We start from the raw sequence: 16305 nt of genomic DNA, 5'->3' as shown, positions 1-16305 counted from the left end.
CAAGATCAACCAGCAAGTCTGTAGCAAAGCTGTGGACACAACCCCAGTCATGGGTCTCATCCACAAAATAGTTCTTTTTACCCATGAAGCCATATAGAATGCTACATATTATGGTCTAAAGCACAGAAAGGGCCTCATTCCCAAATCAGATGGGGAAATGTTTTATCTTGAGTAAGGACTCCTATAAACAAATCAACTTTAGAGAGAGCTCAGTGTTTGGGGCATTTCCTGATTAAACTGTGATCAGAGTTAATATGAATGGAAGTTATAGACCTAACTCTCCATGCATCAAGATGAGAAAAAAAAATGTCTTCTTGTTTTTCCTTTTATAGGCTTCTATAACGTAAAATATCTCAGAAGAAATTATATTTCTATCATAACAAGTTGCTTTCCGTGTCAGATCTGTCCTAAAGAGAAAGGACAGAAATGACAACTCTTTATTCCATTCTGGAAGTAAACCTTGCTGAAATGTGACTAAGGGAAGCCTACACTGCTGTGACAATGCAGCAGTTACAGCAACAAAATCACATGACTTTCCCTTTTCGCTGGAACCTCTGTCAGTTTTGTTGCTAATAACGTGTATTTTACAGGCTGTTTTCTTTTCCTCTGAAGAACATTCCTCAAAGAAAATTTCGTAGTGGATGAGGCTTTCATTCCAGCACATTACATAATGTTTGCTGGTGCTGATCTCATATTTAAGGGTTGCAGTACGTTGGGGGGAGCCACTCCTATTGGCAGATCTTCTCCCACATCCCAGTGCAGTCCTGCCTCAACTACCCACCACTTGCTATCCATCAGTCTTTTCTGTACAGTTCCTGCTCTGCATACTCCATCTGACCCTTCCCTGCACTTCCTTCCTCCCTGATACTTAACCCTCACATACCCTGTCTCCAGGCTGCTGGGATTCAGCTCCATCTCGTACTGTAATCCCAGTTTTGTGACTATTGCTCCACTTAGCCTCCCCATTAACTCCACACAATCTTTCTCTCTTTGTTCTGTGACTACAGCACCCCCTACTCCAATCAGTTCTAACCTCTACTTGCTCTGTTCACCTCCTTTTCCAGTAAGCCCAGTAGCCCTCCTACTTTCCCCCATATCCCACCTCCTCCACTCCCATCAACAGCAAGTTGGAGTAGCATTTGCCATGTTTGCAAGTTCTTAAAGATAATCTTTAAACAAGGGCTTGATGATCCTTACCTCTCTGTTCTCTCTTCCTACTTGGTATCACAGTGAACTCATAATTCTAGTTCTGAGATGACAGTGATTTCTCCGCAAAATATTTCCTAATCCTTATAATTGAGATCATTTACAGTTACAGTTACTAGGTCAAACTGGTGGGGATAAATTTTTGTAAAATATAATGCATCAAGAAAATGCTAGAAGACTTTTTGTACAAGTGCAAGCCTCTGGATTTTTATGACTGTCAAAACTGATATCTGATGTCCCCATAAACATTCCCAAATAATCTATGGCAGAGCATCACATAGCAGTAATTTTAGGTGGATTAGCTGAGTGTTGATATACTTTGAGAGGTCAAAAACACCGTCAAAATCGAAATTAGATTGTTTAGAGACTTCTGTTTCCATATACTTCACTACTTCGGAAGAAGCTGGACACGTGAGAGTAACTCAAGGACATATCTGAATAAAAGCAATAGGAATACAGAAAATGACAGTCTTCCTCATGACCTAAGACATCAAAAATTAGACCACATAGAGCAGGAGTAACATGTTGTAATGAACAATCTTCCATTGGTAATGGATGGATTAGATTATATAAAATGTTTTTTTCCATCCCTAATTTTTAAGATTCTATGGCTAGCTTTTTATACAAACAGTAACTTTAATATGGGAGAAAACTTGGGGAATACACTCCATGTTATTATATGAATTAATACATGACATGAAGTATTTAACTCTAAGTTTCCTCCCCCCAATACCAGGTGCTTATTGGCTGAAAATCACTGCTCTGTTGAATTTTAATGACAAGCCTACTTTGCTCAGTTCTGAGGCCCAGCAAATTACATATGACATCAATGTATTATGTATTAGGACATAAATTACATATGACATAAATAAGCAAAGTGAAAACTTCTCAAACGTACACCCACTGAACAAAGCACTTTTCTTTCTTTATCACAAGTTAATTTCAGAAAGTTTCCCTGTGTCCTAAATCCTGGCATATTCTGACCTTTAAAGTATGTGTTAATTTCAGATGAGATTTTTTTTTAAACAATTAGTTACCTAGAAAAACATGATTATTTAAAAGAAGTTTAGCGTTCCCAGGTATATCATATCTGAATGGATTTCACCCACAAACAGGATTTATATAAATTTAACTTCTATAAGTATTTTGATAGTTTTTATATATTTGAAGTTGAGGCAGTAAGAACCAAAGTTTGTTCTGATGTTCCACCCCTTTCTTAACCATCCTAGCAGAGGTCATCATTAATGTGACGTCTAACCTGAATGGCCATTCCCAAACCCACTCTTCATGGGTATATCTGTAGCAGCACCAGGGTGCATGAATACTCATCTGTAAAGTGACTGAATGGTTCTATATAAATATAAAATCTTATTCTGAACAACATTCCTTTCAGGTCTTGCAATTGACAAGAGACTAGTTTTCCACTGAAAAATGCTTCTTGACACTCCTACTTTGGATCCAGCTAGCTCTGCAGAGAGCCAGAGACCAGGCAAAATAGCAGAATTAAGAATGCAGGCAATTCCTGCTCCACCAAATGAGCCAATAGTGTTTGAGTTCTCACATCTCACCTCTGCCTCTTCTTGTTCTTCTGCTTTCTGGTGGCGAGGTTCAAACTTATGAGGGATGTTAGATGGCTCGAAAGAGCTGGGCCCCAGGTGCAATAGTTCTTGCTCTTCTGAGCTGGGGCTGGGGAACATATGGTGGCAATGCTAATACCCTGTTTCATCAAGGGGGCTGCAGAACATGGCTGGGTCTTGGCTGAAGACATTGGATTGTCAATGTGCCAGCAAGCAGCACGTGCTGCACAATACATCGGTACTGCCCCCAGGAATTGCTTCTGCATGTTCCAGTCTCTCTCTACACTGTCTTTTGACACAGCAGCACTGTCTCTTGGTCACTGCAATGCTGTCTCTGGACAGCTGTCTGTCTTTTTCCCCTCTCCCATCTCAAATACAGCCTCCAGCACGCCATTGTTTTCAATTTTCTGACAGAATCCGCAATGAGATCTGTGAACATTTCATCCTGAGTTTTCTATTTCTTCCCCCTCAGGTTTGCCAGCCTCTCAGCCATTGATAAAGGCTCTGTCCTTGAGAGTCTGGACACTGCACGGAGGAATGGGGTGGGAGGGGAGTTGCAAACTTGCCAGCATAGGGGAAAAAACAAGCAGTTATGGGGGCGGGAAGCTCAGAGATGGTAAATCCTGTGTGCTAAACTAGGATTTTTGGATGTGTGCTAGTGGGGCCCAGGCTGGGGTTTGGGGGTTTGGAGTATATGCGATTTGGTTTTGCAATTCTGCCGTTGAAGCAGGTGAGTGTTGGGAATTATGTTCCTGGTCCGTCTTTGCAATTTAGGTTATGCCCCGAAAGCTGTGGGCGTTCCTGGTTTAGCTTTGCATTTTGGGCTGCTCCTTGGAAGTGCTTATATAGGGTTAAAAAGGTTACTGGGGGCATCTGGGGTTGAACTGTATAGTAATCTCCCCTGTATCCCCTTCAGGCTGTCCTGACTCTGCATGACGTTGCATTGAGGCAAGTGACTAGGAGGCAGAAAATGGCCTTATTCAAAAATGCAAAGGGCGGACCACCAATATATGCTGTGAAGTTATTCATCAAGATGGTCCCCCTGAGAAGTTCTGCACGAGCGGAACACAATTGTGATCTCTGCTGGGGCAATGACCGCGCGACCGCGCAACTATCCCGCAGAACGTCCAGACAAAAATTAAGCCATTTCTCAGTCTTAGGATCTGGTTTATCTATCCTACAGACATGCTCAAAATGCAGAAAATATTAAATGTGGTGGTACATTGATTGTTTGAAGACTTAACTGCTCCCAGTCTCTCCATGTAAGCCTGTGAAAAGCCAATAAGAGCTATATCGCTATGCTATCCCTAAGGTTAACTTATTTCCCTGTACAAATGATTGTTTCAGCCTGTACATACCTCAGCAGGAAGCAGTAGTCTTACTACCTTTATGGACATAAAATGCCGATGTCTACCTCATGTAAAGCTGACAACACTAACCAAACTTCTTTGACCGTAGCCACTGCACTATCTCACTAAAACCGTTGAATATTGTGCACAACTGAAAGTTTTCATTATTTGAATATGCTGTGAGAGAGAAGGAAATGGGTGTGTGTGTGTGTGTAGAAGTTGAGACTACACCATGCTGCCAGCTGCTGTTTGAGTTGAGCAAAGGTGGGGGGAGGGGATGTAAGGCATTCACTGGAAAAATCAGATGCAGGCAGGGAGAAGGAAAATAGGTAAATGAGTATGTGCCCTCCATTCTATGGCCTTGTAAACAGTTGATCTTTGAGGCTTTCGCATGAGACAAAAGCCATTTTCCTGACCAGTGCAGCTGCCATCTTGAAAATGGGCATGGGGAGATGGAGGCTGAGCAAATGGGGACAGTGCAAGCCAAGGGAAGGAGGGAGGCAGGGGTTGGAGAGTCTGAAAATCTCCTAGCTCCATCCACCAAAAGTGTCTGCAGCTGTGGGGCACAAGGAACAGAAGCTGTACAGTATAATAATAAATTGTGAAGATAGATATTTACATGCCAAGGTTCCCTCAATAGGATCTGCCTCCTCAGTCCTGGGCTGAGTTTCTCTTTGGGAATGGGGCTTGCTTCCTACATGGTCCTCAGAGTCCTGAGTCACAAAGAGATCTTGGCTTTCTGAGGAGAAGGGGACACTGCCAGGGGTTGTTGCAGGTTCCACAACCTCCCTGGTTTCAGTAGTGGTGTAACTGCATACAATCTTGTCAGCCCCTCAAAAAGGATGTACAGGTTCTATTTTCCACAGCCAGACTATTTTCTGGCATCCCCGGTTTAATGCTAGTTCTTCTAAGCTGTTTGTTCTTTAATTGAGCATTGGTCAGTGCCCCAGTTGTGACTCCTTGTGGGTATCTGATTAGCAGTTTCTACAAACACATCTTTATTCAGGTGGCTGGCTCCACTGATGCTTCTCCCCAGGAGGCAATGTAGGGCCCCAGCACAGCTCCATGTGGCTGTTCCAAGCATGTTGTAAAGACTGCTGGAATAATAATGTTGTAATTCTGACATACTGGAATCCAGAAGCAAATGGGCCAATCCTAGCTCCATGCCACCTTTTAAACAGGGGAGGGGCCATCCAGTCAGCTTGATCCCAGAGCAGTAGAGGGTACACAGATAAACAAACAGATCGGTCATGGATACCCCCAAAGCAATGCTGGGCACCAGCTGGAGGATGCCAAAGTAGTGAGCTGTAATATTCTGTTCACACCTACAACAGACCACACTAACTTAATTTGCATCAAATTTAGTACTCTTTGAAAAAGGGCTCCAGAGATCATGATAATTGTGGAGTTAGTGTGCTGTGATGGATTCCATCCCATGTGTGCAGGTGTTTTCAGACCAGACCAATTTGAGTTAGTGCAGATTAATAACCCCCTCCCCAGTAGATAAATGCTTAGATTACCACAGTGTTTGCATGTACTTAAAGTAGGCAGTATCTGTGGTGATAGTCAAATTATGACTATGGGTAGGTATGTCTACACTGCAATAAAACACCCACTGTTGGCCCACGTCAGCTATAAAATTGAAGCGTAGCTGTTCAGGCTTGGGCTGGTAATTTTATAACCCTGCAGCTTGAGCCCCATGAGCCTGAATCAGCTAGCACGGGCCAGCCATGGGTGTTTAATTGCAATGTAGACATACTCTATGTTTAAAAAAATTCTTCTACTGGACACAGGTAGATGTGCATACTAGGTAATTGGGAACATTAACACATCTTTTTTCAACTCCACAGCAGTAAAAGAAATCCATCTGAGAGGAAATCTGTCTTCCCACATCAGAAGGGGCATCTTTAAATCCTTGGCCACTTCCAAAAGTGTAATAGGTTTGAAACAAGCTGCATTCCTCTCAGCTGAATAACTAGGAAGATTGTGGGACATATTCAGGCCAGCAGTCACATCGATTATTTATTGTTGGATAGATTTCCTAAGAAAAGCACTGTTTATACTCCATTTTTCTCTGAATACACAAGCTCAAGGGTTCCATACAAATGTTAAAACCGGTATTTTATTTCTCTTCTGAGAATTTGAATTCATAATCCAAAAAGTTCCCTTGCTGCCCAGAATATAATGAACGGTATGAAATAGTTATCCTTATATTTGGATTTCACAACAAAACATCATTTCCCATTTGAAAATGCAATTTAGAAATGTGGCTGAAATTGATTCACCATCCACATTTCTTAACATAATTGTGTTAAATTTGAAAAATTACATCCAGAGTACAAACAATAGTTTTTCATTTTCACACATTATTATGTATGTGTCTTTATAGATGTTTGAAAAACATCAGGGGATAAGCATTACATCATAAGTAAATTAATTTCTCTTAGCGACTTGACCTCGGGAATGAGTTCACAGTTTATAACAGCGGCAATCTGACTTTTCACAACTTCTTAATATGTTAAGAAATTTATACTACACTACAGACATTTGTTTCCTACAGGGTATTTAGTTGAAAAGCTTCTAGTTAACTTGACCTAAAAATCAGAGGCACATTAAATGCTTAAATCCCAGTCCACTGTTTGCACTATTTTTATGCTAACAGTATCTGAAAGGCACTGTTCCCTGAGCTGAATTAAGTTAATGAGGTCTAAAGTGCTGCTTACCTACAAGCACTGAGTTATTTCCAATCTGATAACACTGTTCAGCCTTTGTATCAAAGCAGTCCTGACAATTCTTGTTTTAAGTGGCATCCACAGTTTCCTCCCACAAAAGGACAAGATGCCAAACTCAGTGCAAATGGAGAAATTATGTCAGTGCTAGACTAGCCATAAACGAACCCTGTCAAGTCCACTCCATATGAAAGGTGAACTGAAGCCTCATTCGGTAAGTCTACAGAGCATGCAGAAGCAAGCCTCTCAGCCCAGGTCAACAGACTCAGGCTAGCAGGCCTCACACTCTAAAAATAGCTGTTTAGAAATTGCTTTGAATTTGAGCCTTCAGAGCCCAAGCTACAACTTTATGTACAGTGTATGAACATTTAGATAGAGTAGAAGTAACATACTGGTGTTAAAGATAGACTGTAATTATTCAGATAAATATGGGTGTCGCTACACAAGGATGTTCAGAGCTGCTAAGGGAATATGGATATTTTTCTCATATTTCCTCTGCCAAGGATCTTACTATGGTTTTCATATTTTTAGGGTAGCCTCTGAGGCCTTAACCCAGGAATGGTCTTACTACATACAGCCCGTGGGCCGAATCTGACCTGCGAGCCATTTTAAACTGGCCCACAAGCAGGAGCGGCGCCAGGGTTTTTGGCCCCCTAGGCGGGGGTCCTTCCGCGCTCCCGGTTGTTGGCGGCAATTCTGCGGCAGGGGGGTCCTTCCGCGCTCCCGGTCTTCGGGGCACTTCTGCAGTGGGTCCCAGAGCAAGTGAAGGACCCGCCGCAGAATTGCCGACAACGACCCAGAGTGCGGAAGGACCCCCCGCTGCCAAAATGCCACCCTCCCAAATCCTGGTGCCCTAGGCGACCGCCTCGGTCGCCTAAATGGAAGCGCCGGCCCTGCCCACAAGTGCACCACGTGGCTCGGTCCGACTCTGGTATCGCATGCTCTGTCCACACACTGCCCATGTACCACTTATTCTTAACCTCATTTTTATTGTCTCAACTTATCCACTTTTATAATTTCCCTTGGTGTTCCCCTTTATCTTAGCTAGTACAGACATTTTGTTTCCAACATGCTGATCCACTTCTCTCTCTAATGCTGTCTCCCAAGATGTGAGGCCTCACCCATATTCTAATTACTCACTCATGTCATGCCAGGCCTACAATATTATTCTAGAAGTACCTGAAAAAGTTAACTATTTTCTATTGCTAGAGGTGGTGCTGGATGGACAGTCCTGACCACCAGAATCTTCCCTGTAACCATTCAGCCATGGCTTCTCTGATCAGGCTCTTGAAAAAAAAGGGTCCATTTAATGCCATAAGACAGTAATTGTAAACATGGCAGCATGGCATGGAAATAGAGGCAGCCTGTAAGGTAGGATGGTCCAAAGTCATCTAGGACTCCATAGGTCTAAAGCAACACCTTAAGCTCCTTTCAGAAGCCAAGAGGCAATTAGTATAGCTCATGATGCAGTGGTGTCATGCTTTGCTTTAATATCCAGAATTGCCCTTTGTGCTTATTATTTTTTAAATATAGGTATAATATAATATGCCTTCCACTTCAGACAGTTAATTTTGCTGACCAATGCTATCTGGTCTTAGTGACTATTTAAATCAGTGTTTCAATACCATTGCTCCTGACAGCTACATTTCTGAGGATCTCTCATCTTTATTACCAGCAAAGAGCAAATCGGAGATAGCTATCTTTACCATTACCTTCTGTAGTGAGGACCAATGCGAAGAAGTGATTTTGCTTCTCTGTAACACTCTTATTCACCTTAATGGTTACTTTTAATTCCAAATATTCCAGCAGATCCAGTCATTTTATCACAGACTTCAGTCTTCTGATAAGCTAATGACTTTTTTTTTTAATTCATTTTTGGTTTTGGCTATTTGCTTTTCAAAATCTCTCTTAACCATTCTAATTTCCATCTGCCATAGTTTATGTTCCTTTCTGTTAGCTTTAGATGGGCTGATTTTGTGCTCTGCTCTTCAATAATGTTAGGGATTTGGGGTGGGGGCAAATCTTCGGAGTATATTTTAATAAATTCCATGATAAGACTAATTATTTTAACGAATTATCTGATGGTTAATTTTTTTTCTAATGTGATTACTCATTTTTTATAAAAATCACCCTTCCCAAATTTTAGTTTCACAGAAAAAGATTTTGGTATGATCCTTCCCAAGATAATGTGGAATTCAATTAAATCATGGGTTCTTAGGCTACAAACTTCAAGGGGCAGGACCATTTCTTCATGCACGTATCTACAGTGACTAAAATAATAGAACTTGATCCTGACTGGGACCCTGGGGTGCATGATTTCCCATTACAAAAGCCATGTTGACTCTTCCCCAACATACCATGTTCATCTATGTGTCTGGTAAATCTGTTCTTAACTAATCTGCCTGAGAGCAAAGTTAGACTTATCAGACTATAATTGCCAGGATCACTTCTGGAGCTTTTTTTAAAAAAAACAGTGTTACATTAGCTGTCCTCCAGTCATTTGGTAAAGAGGCTGATCTAAGCAACCGGTTGCATACCACAGTTAGTACCGGGTAGTTCTGCAATTTCTACTTCGGATTTATATTCACACATATTCTACTCCAGGGCACTCTCCACTCTACAAGTCAACTTAAATCATTTACCCCTTATTTCAGCTTGCTACTGTCAGCCTTGTTTTAATCTGGCACATTGCTGAATATTCATCTTTTCTCACGAGCAGAGGTTCTGTAGCAATACATAGGCTCCTTATTTTAAATTGCACCAGTACCAAGTGTGCTCACGGAAAAGCTTCTGTCATGTTGCACTGGCTCATCAACATTAAAAGCTTCCAAAAGTAAATGTCTTGTCCTTCAATTTAAAATCTTATGCACTATTAGCTATGTATTAGTAAATTCACTGTTTCTAATTCAGTATTATATTTTTGTGGGGGGGGAGGAGGGAGTATTAAAATGGTGTGATATTGACATCTTGTGGCATAAGTAAGTCACTACATGAATCAATGTTGCAAAAATAATGCTTATTCAAAACTGAGATTAGAAATTTAAATTTTATAATAGCCTGAGAGGTCAAGTTAAAACTTCTGGTGTAGTACAGTTCATTATTTCAATCACAGAATAATTTAAATATTTGCATAAAATGAACTGTTTTGAAATAGTCTTATTGTCTTTTCCTTTACAGAGAAAAAAAATCTGTTTTCTTTTACTATCCCACATTTTAATGCATTCTACCCTGGGGAGGGGCAGTAAGGCAGGAGGGGGGAAGAGGAGGGGGAAGGTTTACATGCCTACAATGTTCAAGACATCAAGATGTCCAGATCTGTGGCCAGAGTCCTTTAGAAAGGCCTTGATATTTATGCAAGAATAAATTTGATCAGTTTGTCTAGAAAGAACACTTTCCAAGAGGTAACTTTGTAAACCGTCATCCATGTAGCTACTTTTACCTTTTCTTCATATTCTCTGAAAATCTAGCATCTCATCCGTTCTTGTGGCTCCTAGCCACTCAGCAGAGTAACACAAAATTGTCACTTACTGACAACAACAAAAAGGGCCTTGAAGGGCTTCCTTTCTATTGTGTGGAAAGGGTCTCCTACTGGCTACAAAGCATCCTCAACTTCTATATGATGCCAAGAAATTGCTATATGTAGCTATCATTTGACTCCACAGAGGCGACTGGAAAAGCAATGGTGCCATCATCAGGGAAAGCATAGGCACTTCCACGGGGACTTTAAATTGTGATATTTCTTTTCAAATCTATTTCTCCTTATTGGAATTTTCTCACTGCTTATTAATGTTTGCTGAAACAAATCCGAAATGTCACAATATGAAATTGTGATTTTCTTTGTTACTTCACAGGAGCGAGGAGAGGCCTGTAACTCTTCATTAATATTGCTAAAATACTTTGGGATTCCTCAATAGAAAGAGAGAGGACTTTTAATTATTTTAACACAAATCTGTTTAATAATATTCATTTCTGGAACTTTTTGCCCCTCTCCTTTACTTGGAAAATATTAATTATTAATTCTCTGTCAACATTCTTTGAATTGAGAGAGTTAACCACTTGTGACAGGTATTCTGAAGAGCGCTTTCTTGGACTTTTAATGCTCAGCTGCGTACTATGCACGTGTGATGTTGCACCTCGATATTTTATGAAAATATGCTTATGAATGTAAATGACATAATGGGAATATGTTTTATGCTACATATGCCATATGACACATCTCTGCAAAGGTTATGATCTACTGCATATATTCATGCTATTTGTATGCATATACCATTTTTGTATCCGAAGCTACGAATATTGGCTGTATACTTATTTGATTTTAAGTAGCCTTGTAAGGCATTTGGGCAGCTTCTTTAGAAAGGAATTTGCAAGTTAAGTGCCCAATCAAGAAACACTTAATGGACAATGGATCTTGGAAGGCTCTAATCCACATAAGAAGTCTACCTGAGGATGTTCAAGGTAGCATGTAAACAATGGTTGCTACCTGTAAGTTCTGAGTCATGCATGGACATATGACCAGAGGTGAAAGTAAGCCGGTCCGGTCCAGTCCAGCATACCAGCAAGAGCCAGTACGCCATGCTGGACCGCACCGGCTTCCGCGGCGGGGATTTAAAGGGCTCTGGGCTCCCCACCGCAGCAGACAGCCCAGAGCCCTTTGAATCCTGCCCACGGCTGGGCTGGGGCCGGATTTAAAAGGCTCAGAGCTCCCGCGGCTGTGGGCAGCCCAGAGCCCTTTTAATCCTGCCCGCGGCTCCAGCAGCCGGACTGGGACCAGGATTTAAAGCGCTCGGAGCTCCCGTGGCTGCGGGGAGATTAGAGCCCTTCAAATCCCCCATGCAGCTCTGGCGACCCAGCTGGGAATGGATTTAAAGGGCTCAGAGCTCCCTGCAGCAGCAGGAGCTCCAGGCCCTTTAAATCCCAGCCCCACCCCAGCAAGGCTCGGGGTTCCTCGCAGCTGTGGGCTCCAGGCCCTTTAAATCCCACCCGTGGCTCCGTCAGCCAGAGCTGCAGTGGGGATTTAAAGGGTCTGGAGCTCTGTGGAGGCCGGAACCTTGGCCCTTTAATTTGCCCCTGAGCCCCAGGGGCTCTCAGCCACCTCTGCAGCTGGGAGCCCCGAGTTGATTTAAAGGCCCTGGGGCTCCCAGTCACAGCAGGTGCACCAGGGCCTTTAAATCTTGGGAGTCCCCACCTCTTCCAGATGAGGCCATGCCCCCCTCAGGACTCCGGCAGTACCGGTAAGTCTTGTAAGTTACTTTCACCCCTGCACATGACTTGCCCATGTGACTCCAAAACTCCATCTTGTAGCTGGGATTCTACACAGGGAGCAGGAGGAGTGTCCACCCACAAGAGAAAGTCTATTTAAACCCCTGGGAGACCCCTCCATTTGGTCTTCAGCTGGCTCAAGAGATATCCTTTGGGGGTGGAGAGGCTACCTAAAAGAAACTGGAACAAAGGACAGGAACCCTGCCCTGGGGGTGTGAGTGATTGCTGGACCCAGACTAGAAGGAGGCTAATCTGAAAAAGGAGCTGTCAAGTATAATTCCCAATTCTGGACCTTAGCGTCCAAAATATGGGTACTAGCATGAATTCCCCTAAGCTTAATTACCAGCTTAGATCTGATAGGCTGCCACCAATCAGGACTTAGAGTAGAGCGCCTGATAAACTCTGGTCTCCCCCAAAAACCTTCCCTGGGGGTCCCAAGACCCAAATTCCTTGAGTCTCACAACAAAGGGAAATAAACCATTCCCTTCCCCCTCCCTTCTTCCTCCCAGCTCCTTCCCGCCCTGGGAACACTAGGAGATCGCCTGATTCAACTTCTTGAATCACCACACCGAGAGGAGTGTTACCTTCCCCCTCACCCAAAGGCCATACAGATTCAAGCTGCGTGAATCTAACACAAAGAGAAAATTTATCCTTCCCTTCTCCCCACCAAGTCCCTTGAACCTTAACTAGGAGAAAAAAAATCAAACAGGTCTTAAAAGCAAAAAACTTTTAATAAAAAAGAAAGAAAAAAGTAAAAGGTTTATCTCTGCACTTTAGATGGTAAAAAGTTACATGGTCTTTTAACTGTAAACAATAGAAAGAAACTTTCTCCAGCAGAAACACAATTTAAGCTACTTCCAGCAAGTACACATATGCAAATGGAAAAAATAACAAATTAAAAGACTATGACCGCCTTTTCTTACTTACAATTCTGAATAGATAAGAGACTGTAGCAGGGAGATTGGCAGAAACCTGGTTGCACCTCTAGTCCCGTCCAGGACCCAGAGAGAACAAAGCCAAACCCAAAACCCACAAACAAAGGCTTCCCTCCACGAGATTTGAAAGTATTTTGTCTCCTGATTGGTCCTCTGGTCAGGTGTTTGCAGGTCACTGTTTGTTAACCCTTTATAGGTGAAAGAGACATTAACCCTTAGATATCTGTTTATGACAGGAGCTTTTTGGAACATCTCTGAGGGTGAGATTTTATCTGTATTCAGCTTCTTACTGCATTAGGTTTAGACATGCATGTTTTATTGTATTTTGCTTGGTAATTCGCTTTGTTCTGTCTGTTATTATTTGGAACCACTTCAACCCTCCTTTTTGTATTTAATAAAATCACTTTTTACTTATTAATTAACCCAGAGTATGTACTAATACCTGGTGGGGTGGGGGGATGGGAGAAACAGCTGTGCATCTCTATCAGTGTTATAGAGGGTGAACAATTTAGGAGTTCTTATACCCTGTGTAAGCTTTAATACAAGTAACACGGATTTATTTGGGGTTTGGATCCCACTGGGAGCTGGGCAACTGAGTCTTAGAGACAGGAACACTTCTTAAGCTGTTTTCAGTTAAGCCTGCAGTTTGTGGGATGTGGTTCAGACCTGGGTTTGTGTTTGTAGTCAGCAAGCATGTCTAGCACAGCCAGCCAGGGTTCTGGAGTCCCAAGTTGGCATGGAAAGCAGGGACAGAAGTAGTCTTGGCACATCAGTTGGCAGCCCCAAGGGGGTTTCTGTGATCCAATCCATCACTGCAAGTTTCTTGGATCTGCCACCCTTTTTTTTCTTCAAGTCTTCTCTCATTTTTTTTATATTCAGGCTTTTTAGCTGCCTCAAAATGTTCATATATGATATTATAGCTAATGTTTGTGTTACCATATAATGGCTGCTAAGCATTAAGTACAGGGGATTTTCACTTTATGGTATTCTGCCTTCAGTGCATAAAACCACTCTACAACTGATCTGAATGCACTGGATATATGACTGTAGTAAATGAACAGAGAATGATCACTAATGAATCTGGAGATCATCTTGCTAGAGTAAATACAAAAAAAATTGAATTTCTGATTCAAATAAAAAAATGCAACAACAACAAAATCCCACTTATTGTTTAGGGAGATGACGCTAAGATGTTACCACCCACACAGTGACATGACTAAGAATAAGACTCAAGTGAAACCTCACGTTCAGACATCAGCAACCAGCGTACTATGTGACTGAAAAGAAGATCTATTTAATGACTTGATCCTGATCCTGCAAATCATTATACACACGCTTAATTTTACTCACTTGCATACTTCCACTTCAATGAGAGGAAAGTTAAGCATGTCCCTAAGGGTTTGAAGGACTGGCTCCATAGTTAGTAAGCTCTTTAGTTTGTCTGTAAAGCACTAGCCACACTTATCGTGATGTAGAAAAACATTTTCAATTTAAGAATGTCCTGTTTTAGAAAAATCTGATTTATTTGTTGTTTTTTTTTAATGCAAACTACCCGGGATAAGTGACAGACATGCTGTAGCTATTCTCTTTAATTACACAGAAAATCACTTCAGCTATCTAGCCATGCAGCACTCTACTATATTTCTCTGGGTGTAGCATTTCACTGGTGTGCATTAGTAGCTTTTTCCTGTAGATCTAGGTTTTGCATTTCTATATCAGATCATTTGTACAAACTGACAATATCCTAGAAAGGATAATAGGGACACATGCAGAAAATGTTTGGTTTTGTTGTTGTTGTTGATTTGCCTAATGCTCTTTCAGATGTTATAAAACACATTAAGTAATAATGAATCAAAACAGTTGGTGACTGCTACAAAGGAGAAGAAAAATGCACACATACACACTGAAAAGTTCTTGAAGTTCTTGTAGGTCAAGTTCAGCTAATAAATGTTGCATAGGCTATACAAAGCGTGTGTAGAGGCAAGCATTCATGTGACAGTCAGATAACCCAACCGTTCTTTCTATTTTCTCTGTCAAGCACTCAAGAGGACCTCAGCCAGGCACATACAAAACAGAAAATCTTAAGCTGTGCAGAGGTCAGCAGCAAACAAAGTTACCTTCAATGCTGACATAGCGCACAATTGTTCCGTCATTTTGAAATGGCAAATTCAGTTTTCTAGCCAGATGGGGCAGACTGTGACACTGTACCGGTCTTTGGGTGCCCCCAGATGGAGTGCCTAAAAATCAGCATTACCTTCTGTCTCAGCAATGTCTGTAGAAGGAGTCCTGCTGAGACAGACAATCCTCTGTTGTTCCAGAAGTTAATTATCAAACAGGGCTCAAGGTCAGCTCTGGGAGACACTCCCAGCTGGAGGTTAATTTAGTTCAGCTCAGAAGGAAAAGAATCAAGGGGGGGTTGGGTTAACCAGAAGCCAGAAACCTATGGGGAATCACAGAAGTTGCCCTTGATGGTTTGTTCTATTGCATTTTTGACATTACGGTTTGTAAACTATGCGGAAGGAACATGCAGCTAAAGCCCTTTTACATGTTGGCGTCAATCTGGATTAATCCACAGCCCTGCAAAAAGCCCTACCTTCAAAGGGTGATTGTGTTCAATCCTGATAGTCTGGTAATCTTTGTAGACATCCCAACTGGGACCCTAACTCTACCTTCAGCGTAGTGGTCATTGTGAGGATGCTTTTCCTCTTTTATGTCCATGCTTATTGAGGGACACGTGCACAAGTGATGAGTAGAATGGTGAATCTTGGGGTTGCTTTCTCACATACTCTTCATGGTAAGCTATGTGTCAGATATTTATATAGGCTGAATCCTTATTTAACCCTTCACAATCTCACAACAGCAACCCATCTGAGCACAAGGCTTATTTAGTTATTTCCTCTACCAACCAGAACTTGTCCGTTGCTTGCAGCCTGTTCTACGCTTCTCCTTATTGTCTTGAGTAAGCATGAGAGTACATTACACTCACCTTAAGTTCTTTACCCTCACTGCCTACGAGAAGACAGACAACTTTAAAAGTCAACAGGCTCCTTATACCACCCCTTCACCTTGAAGCAGGCCTCAAAAAGTAATCTTCTATTATGGTTTTAGACAGCACGCTTGTTTTCAACTTCCCAGTCCTGAAGTGGGAGAGGAGGGATTCTCAAAAAAACAGATTCTCTATCCTGAGTTTTGAGCATTTTTTCCCCACCACTGGTTTGTGTATGGAAGGGGAGCATTCAGCCCTTTG

General features: G+C 41.9%; 1 protein-coding gene across 5 annotated transcripts in view; it reads right to left on the bottom strand.

Annotated features, from left to right (window-relative positions):
- CCSER1 (coiled-coil serine rich protein 1) overlaps positions 1 to 16305 on the bottom strand; it is a 1165803-nt gene that overhangs the window by 1024566 nt on the left and 124932 nt on the right. The window lies entirely within an intron of this gene.

Source organism: Gopherus flavomarginatus, chromosome 3 (assembly GCF_025201925.1).
Source record: "Gopherus flavomarginatus isolate rGopFla2 chromosome 3, rGopFla2.mat.asm, whole genome shotgun sequence".
NCBI classification, from domain to species: Eukaryota; Metazoa; Chordata; order Testudines; family Testudinidae; genus Gopherus; species Gopherus flavomarginatus.
This window is presented reverse-complemented; position numbering and strand designations above follow the sequence as displayed.